The 7,500-nt window shown below is 35.2% G+C and overlaps 1 protein-coding gene across 1 annotated transcript in view; it reads left to right on the top strand.

The window, feature by feature from the left end:
* The window catches only part of LOC143023657 (putative ferric-chelate reductase 1), a 138,745-nt gene that overhangs the window by 130,162 nt on the left and 1,083 nt on the right, over window positions 1-7,500 (top strand). The gene's annotated exons all lie outside the window — the stretch shown is intronic.

The raw sequence follows: 7,500 nt of genomic DNA, 5'->3' as shown, positions 1-7,500 counted from the left end.
CAATTCCTTCATCCATATCATTAATATATATAGCAAACATTATTGGGGCCAGAACTGTTCCTTGCGGAACACCGCTTATTACGTCATCCCATTTTGAGTGTTGGTCTCTTATCACTACTCTCATTTTACTTTCTTGCAAAAAGTCTTCCATCCATTTAAGCTGTTTGCCCTGTATTCCTCCTTCAGTTTCTAATTTCTTAAGCAACTTCTTATGTGGTACTTTGTCAAAAGCTTTTTTTAGGTCTAGAAATGCACAATCAGCCCATCCATCTCTTTCTTGTATTATATCTATTAGCCTTGAATAGAAACATATTAAATTGGTCACGCATGATCGTCCTTGTCTGAATCCAAATTGTCTTGGATTTAGCACGTTGTTTTTTTCTAAATATTTTACCCATCTATTTTTGACAATTCTTTCACAAATTTTTGCTATTGTACTTGTTAGAGAGACTGGTCTATAGTTGTTAGAGTCTTCTTTATTTCCCCCTTTATATATAGGTACTATATTTGCTTTTTTCCAATCTTCTGGAACTTTACCTTCTTTCAAGGAACTGTTTATTATGCTATGTATTATGTCTGCCAGTTAATTCCTGCATTCTTTCAGAATCCAGTTTGCTATTTCATCTGGTCCATGCGATTTTCTGACATCAAGATTACTCAAGTGTTTCATTATTTCGTTCTTTGTTACTTCTATTTCTTTCATAGGGGGGACTTTCTCTTTCCATTCAATCTCTTCAGGTTGTATGTTCTCCCTTGTAAACACAGATTTAAAATGTTTGTTCATAATTTCCGCCATTTCAATTTCCTCTGTGTATTCAACTCCTCCTTGTCTTAATTTCTCCAAATCTTGTTTGTTTTTCAGTTTGTTGTTTACAAATCTGTAGAATAGTTTTGGTTGATCTTTACATTTTTCTATGACATCTTTTTCATATTTTCTCTTTTCCTCTCTGCACGTTTGTACATATTCATTTCTATAACAAGTATATATTTTCCATTTTTCAGGTCTTCTGTTTTTCTTCCATTTGGCCCAGGCTTTGTCTCTTTTGTCTTTTATCTCCCTACAACTTTTATTGTACCAGCACTTTACATATTCTTTTTCTTGTTTTTGTCTTGGGACATACTTTTCTACTCCTTTTTTTATAGATTTTTGTCAAAATATTCCATTTCTCTTCTACTGTTGTATCTACTTTGTGTATTCTTTCCCAGTTTTCATTTTGGAAGAATTCTCTTATTTTATCAAAATTTGCTTTTTCATACATCAATCTTCCTTTTCTATATTGTTCATTTCTTTTCATGTATTTTTTCTCATTTAGTTCTAGTTCTATCAGTATGTGGTCACTTTTGCTTATTGGTGCCTGGTATTCCACCCTTTACGGTCATCTCTTCCCAGCATATTTCTTTGCAATTATAGTCGCCCATCATAACTATTCTTCCTCCATCTTCCATTATCTTGTTTAGTGTTATTCTTGTGTCCTCTAACATGCTTTTATGTTCATTCTCTTCCCACGAGGCTGTTTTTGGGGGCACGTAGTTTATTACAAACTTTCTGCTCTTCTTATCTCTATCTTCTACTTCGATCATAATCATCTCTACTCTATTGTTCCCATATGTGACACTCTTCACGCTTATATCCTTCTTAGTCAGGAACATAACTCCACCCTCTTGTTTTTTCTCTCTGTTTCTAATCCAATAATTATATGCATTGTGTCCTATGCTGTTGGGTGGTAGTGGACCTTTTAATTTTGTCTCAACAATTCCCATTATGTCTGGATCTTTTTCTTTCAGATATTTGTTCAGTTCATTCAGTCCTGTTATTAATCCATCTATATTTGTGTAGGATACTTTTAACTTTCTGTTATTTCCATTGTATTCTCTGTTTCTTTTGTGTTTCTCTCTGTTATTTTCCATTGCTTCAATTTCATATTCACTACTCTCCAGTAGAATTCTTGTTTTTCTGTCTCCGTTCTGGTCTCGTATTTTTTCTTAGCTTCATGTCTTTTCTTTATTTCCTCCTCTCTTTCCTCTTTATTCATTTCTCTTTTTATCCATACCTTTTTATATTGTTCACTTGTTGCTAGTTTCCCTGTTTTGGATAGGATATTCTCTGCCGTCGATTGTGACCTGAATTTAATGTTAATTGGTCTGGTCTTGTCTGTACTATATTTCCCAAGCCTGAATTTCTCTTCGATTTGTTTCATTATTTCTGGCTCATCTTCCTGAACTAATTCTAGTAAATTTCTTACTTTTTCATTTTCCTCTTTGGTTCTTGTGGTTCTATCTGGGTTATGTTTCTCTTCCATTCCTAGTATAATTATACATTTCTTTCTATCTGCTAAGTCTCTTACTATATTCTCCTTCGGTCTCATCACTTTAATAACTGAGTCTTCAGTTTGTTCTTTCATTTGCTGTTTGATTATGTCAGTAAATGCAACTTTACTGTTTTCTTGAATTTTTTTCCAACCCTCCTTGTTCTCCTTATTATTCTCCTTTAAGACTTTATTCTCCTCTTTTACTTCTTTTAACTGTTTTTTTAATTCTTCAATTTCCTTAGTTAAGTTTTTGTTCGCCTTCTCTAGTTCTTCCAATTTTTCAACCCTCTGCACATTGTTGTTAACGTGACCGAACCTAAGTTCCCAGTGCTCGATCATCTTATCGAGTTTCTCTTCTAGTCTTGTTAATCGGGGGGGGGGGGGGTTGTGTCCCCCCCACCCTCTTTAAATCCCTGGAAAATATTCTCATCACCTTCTACTGTATTGCTCTTATCTATACTTCTGATCTTTACATTTTTGTTAGACATTTCGTCGTCGCTAAATTGGTCCGGACCTCTTTTGTTTAGATGGCGTCTGCCTGCCTGGGCCAAGTCCTCACCTTCCTCATTTCCTTCCATTTCCCTCAGTAATCCCTCCCCTTCTCCTTTTTCCTCACTTTCCCCTATACCACGAGCAATTCCCCCCCACCCTGTAAATACAATAGGTACTTCCTTTGCTTCGGGATCCACGAAATTTCACTTTTTCTTCAGAACGTCCTCTAAGCCGTTCGTTCGTTGAAGTGTGTGTGTGTGTGTGTGTGTGTGTGTGTGTGTGTGTGTGTGTGTGTGTGTGTGTGTGTGTGTGTGTGTGTGTGTGTGTGTGTGTGTGTGTGTGTGTATTTACCTAGTTGTATTTACCTAGTTGTATTTTACGGGAAGGGGAGCTATGCTCGTGGGGTCCCGTCTTCATATCTCATTTTATCTAAACTATTTTTTATTCATGTATTGTTTTTGCACACACCACTTTCTCATCTAACTTGTTCCAACTGTCTATTACTCTGTGAGGAAAGCTGTTCTTTTTCAAATCTCTTCTATAGCTGTCTTTTTTTATTTTCTTTCCGTGTCCTCTTGTATTTCTGTCATCCTATTTTATCAGATTCTCTCTATCAGTAATTTCCATGCCTTTCATGATTCTGTAAATAGCTATCAAATTTCCTCTCTCTCTTATTTGCTCTAGTGTCTGTAGTTCAAGTTTTTCTAGTCTCTCTTCATATGATAGTTTTGAGAGTGTAGGTGCCAATTTTGTAATTGCTCTTTGTATTCTTTCAAGTTTTCTTATACATTTTTTTGTACTTGGTGACCATATCGTTGCTGCATATTCCAATCTTGGTCTTATCAGGGTGATTAGGATTTTCTTCACCATTTCTTCATCCAGGTATGTAAATGCAACTTTGATTGTTCTTATTAAAGTATAAGTTTCTCCAAAAATCTTATTTATATGTTTCTCAGGTGACATATTATTCATAACAATGACTCCCAGGTCCTTCTCATTTTCTACTTTTTTTATTCCTTCTTCTCCCAATTTATATGATCCTGTTATTCTGTTTTTGCTTTTTCCAAATTCCATTATATTACACTTTTTTGTATTGAACTCCATCTCCCACTTCCTACTCCATTCCTGTACTTTATTTAGATCTCTCTGTAGTGATTCACAATCTTCTTCAGTTTTCACTCTTTTCAGTAGTTTTGCATCATCTGCAAAGAAGCTCATATAGCTTTCAATTCCTTCATCCATATCATTAATATATATAGCAAACATTATTGGGGCCAGAACTGTTCCCTGCGGAACACCGCTTATTACTTCATCCCATTTTGAGTGCTGGTTTCTTATCACTACTCTCATTTTTCTTTCTTGCAAAAAGTCTTCCATCCAATTTAGTAGTTTGCCCTGTATTCCTCCTTCAGTTTCTAATTTCTTAAGCAACTTCTTATGTGGTACTTTGTCAAAAGCTTTCTTTAGGTCTAGAAAGGCACAGTCCGCCCATCCATCTCTTTCTTGTATTATATCTATTAGCCTTGAATAGAAACATATTAAATTGGTCACGCATGATCGTCCTTGTCTGAATCCAAATTGCCTTGGATTTAACACTTTGTTTTTTTTTTCTAAATATTTTACCCATCTACTTTTGATCATTCTTTCACAAATTTTTGCTATTGTACTTGTTAGAGAGACTGGTCTATAGTTGGTAGGTTCTTCTTTATTTCCTCCTTTATATATAGGTACTATATTTGCTTTTTTCCAATCTTCTGGAACTTTTCCTTCTTTCAAGGAACTGTTTATTATGCTATGTATTTTGTCTGGCAGTTCATTCCTGCATTCTTTCAGTATCCAGTTTGCTATTTCATCTGGTCCATGCGATTTTCTGACATCAAGATTACTCAAGTGTGTTAATATTTCATTCTTTGTTACTTCTATTTCTTCCATAGGGGGGACTTTCTCTTTCCATTCGTTCTCTTCAGGTTGTATGTTCTCCCTTGTAAACACTGATTTAAAATGTTTGTTCATAATTTCCACCATTTCCATTTCCTCAGTGTATTCAACTCCCTCTTGTCTTAATTTCTCCAAGTCTTGTTTGTTTTTCAGTTTATTGTTTACAAATCTGTAAAATAGTTTTGGTTGATCTTTACACTTTTCTATGATATCTTTTTCATATTTTCTCTTTTCCTCTCTGCACGTTTGTACATATTCATTTCTATAACAGGTATATATTTTCCATTTTTCAGGTCTTCTGTCTTTTTTCCATCTGGTCCAGGCTTTGTCTCTTTTGTCTTTTAACTCCCTACAACTTTTGTTGTACCAGCATTTTACATATTCTTTTTCTTGTTTTTGTCTTGGGACATACTTTTCCACTCCTTTTTTGTAAATTTTTGTCAAAATATTCCATTTCTCTTCTACTGTTGTTTCTTCTTTGTATATTTCTTCCCAGTTTTCCTTTTGAAAGAATTCTCTTATTTTATCAAAGTTTGTTTTTTCATACATCATTCTTCCTTTTCTATATTGTTCATTTCTTTTCATATATTTTTCTTCATTAAGTTCCAGTTCAATTAATATGTGGTCACTTTTACTTATTGGTGTTTTATATTCAATTTTGTCCACTATTCTAGGTTCAGATGTAATTATTAGGTCTAGTCTCGATGGCTCTTCTTCATTTCTATACCTAGTGTTCTCCTGTATCCATTGTGTCATTGTATGGTCAGTAACCATCTCAAGTAGAGCGTTTCCCCATGAGCCGTCTCCACCCTTTACTGTCATTTCTTCCCAGCAGATTTCTTTGCAATTAAAGTCGCCCATCATAACTATTCTTCCTCCCTCTTCCATTATCTTGTTTAATGCTGTCTTTGTGTCCTCTAACATACTTTTATGTTCACTCTCTTCCCATGAGGCTGTTTTCGGGGGCACATAATTTATCACAAACTTTCTGCTCTTCTTATCTCTGTCTTCTACTTCCATCATTATCATCTCTACTGTATTCTTTCCATATGTGACACACTTCACGTTTATATCCTTCTTAGTCAGGAACATAACTCCACCCCCTTCCTTTTTCACTCTGTTTCTAATCCAATAATTATATGCATCATGTCCTACACTGTTGGGTGGTAGTGAACCTTTTAATTTTGTTTCTACAATTCCCATTATGTCTGGTTCTTTTTCCTTCAAATAATCATTCAGCTCATTCAATCCTGTTATTAATCCATCTATATTTGTGTAAGACACTCTTAGTTTTCTGCCACTTCCATTGTGTTCTCTGTTTCCCTTTTGTTTTTCTCTTGTATGTCGACTTTCTTTAGTTTCATATTCACTACTCTCCAATAGAATCTCTCTTTTTCTGACTCCGTTCTTCTCATGTTTTTTTCCTTAGCTTCAATTCTTTTCTGTTTTTCTTCCTCTCATTCCTCTTTATTCATTTCTCTTTTTATCCATACCTTTTTATATTGTTCATTTGTTGCTAGTTTCCCTGTTTTGGATAAGATATTCTCAGCCGTAGTTTGTGACCTGAATTTAATCTTAATTGGTCTGGTCATATCTGTACTATATTTCCCAAGCCTGAATTTCTCTTCGATTTGTTTCATTATTTCTGGTTCATCTTCCTGAACTAATTCTAGTAAATTTCTTACTTTTTCATTTTCCTCTTTGATTCTTGTGGTTCTATCTGGGTTATGTTTCTCTTCCATGCCTAATATAATTATACATTTCTTTCTGTCTGCTAAGTCTCTTACTATATTCTCCTTTTGTCTCATCACTTTAATAACTGAGTCTTCAGTTTGTTCATTCATTTGCTGTCTGATTATGTCAGTGAATGCATCTTTGCTATTTTCTTGGATTTTTTTCCAACCCTCCTTGTTCTCCTTATTATTCTCCTTTAAGACTTTATTCTCCTCTTTTTCTTCTTTTAACTGTTTTTTTAATTCTTTAATTTCCTTAGTTAAGTTTTTGTTCGCCTTCTCTAGTTCTTCCAATTTTTCAACTCTCTGCACAATGTTGTTAACGTGACCAAACTTAAATTCCCAGTGCTCGATCATCTTATCGAGTTTCTCTTCTAGTCTTGTTGTGTCCCCCCCACCCTCTTTAAATCCCTGGAAAATATTCTCATAATCTTCTACTGTATTGCTCTTATCTATACTTCTAATCTTTACATTTTTGTTAGACATTTCATCATCGCTAAATTGGTCCGGCCCTCGTTTGTTTAGATTTCGTCTGCCTGCCTGGGCCAAGTCCTCACCTTCCTCATTTCCTTCCATTTCCCTCAGTAATCCCTCCCCTTCTCCTTTTTCCTTACTTTCCCTACACCACGAGCAATTCCCCCCCCCCTGTAAAAACAATAGGTACTTCCTTTGCTTTGGGATACACGAATTTCACTTTTTCTTCAGAACGTCGTCTATGCCGTCCGTTCGTTGAAGTGTGTGTGTGTGTGTGTGTGTGTGTGTGTGTGTGTGTGTGTGTGTGTGTGTGTGTGTGTGTGTGTGTGTGTGTGTGTGTGTGTGTGTGTGTGTGTGTGTGTGTGCGTGTGTGTGTGTATTTACTTAGTTGTATTTTACGGGAAGGGGAGCTATGCTCGTAGGGTCCCGTCTTCATATTTCATTTTATCTAAACTATTTTTAAATTTAAGTATTGTTTTTGCACACACCACTTTCTCATCTAACTTGTTCCAACTGTCTATTACTGTGTGTGTGTGTGTGTGTGTGTGTGTGTG

This window comes from Oratosquilla oratoria, unplaced genomic scaffold, assembly GCF_046742065.1.
Source record: "Oratosquilla oratoria isolate Oo_2021 unplaced genomic scaffold, ASM4674206v1 SCAFFOLD54, whole genome shotgun sequence".
Taxonomy (NCBI): Eukaryota; Metazoa; Arthropoda; class Malacostraca; order Stomatopoda; family Squillidae; genus Oratosquilla; species Oratosquilla oratoria.
Note: the sequence above shows the minus strand (reverse complement) of the source record. Positions and strands in the feature narration are given on the sequence as shown.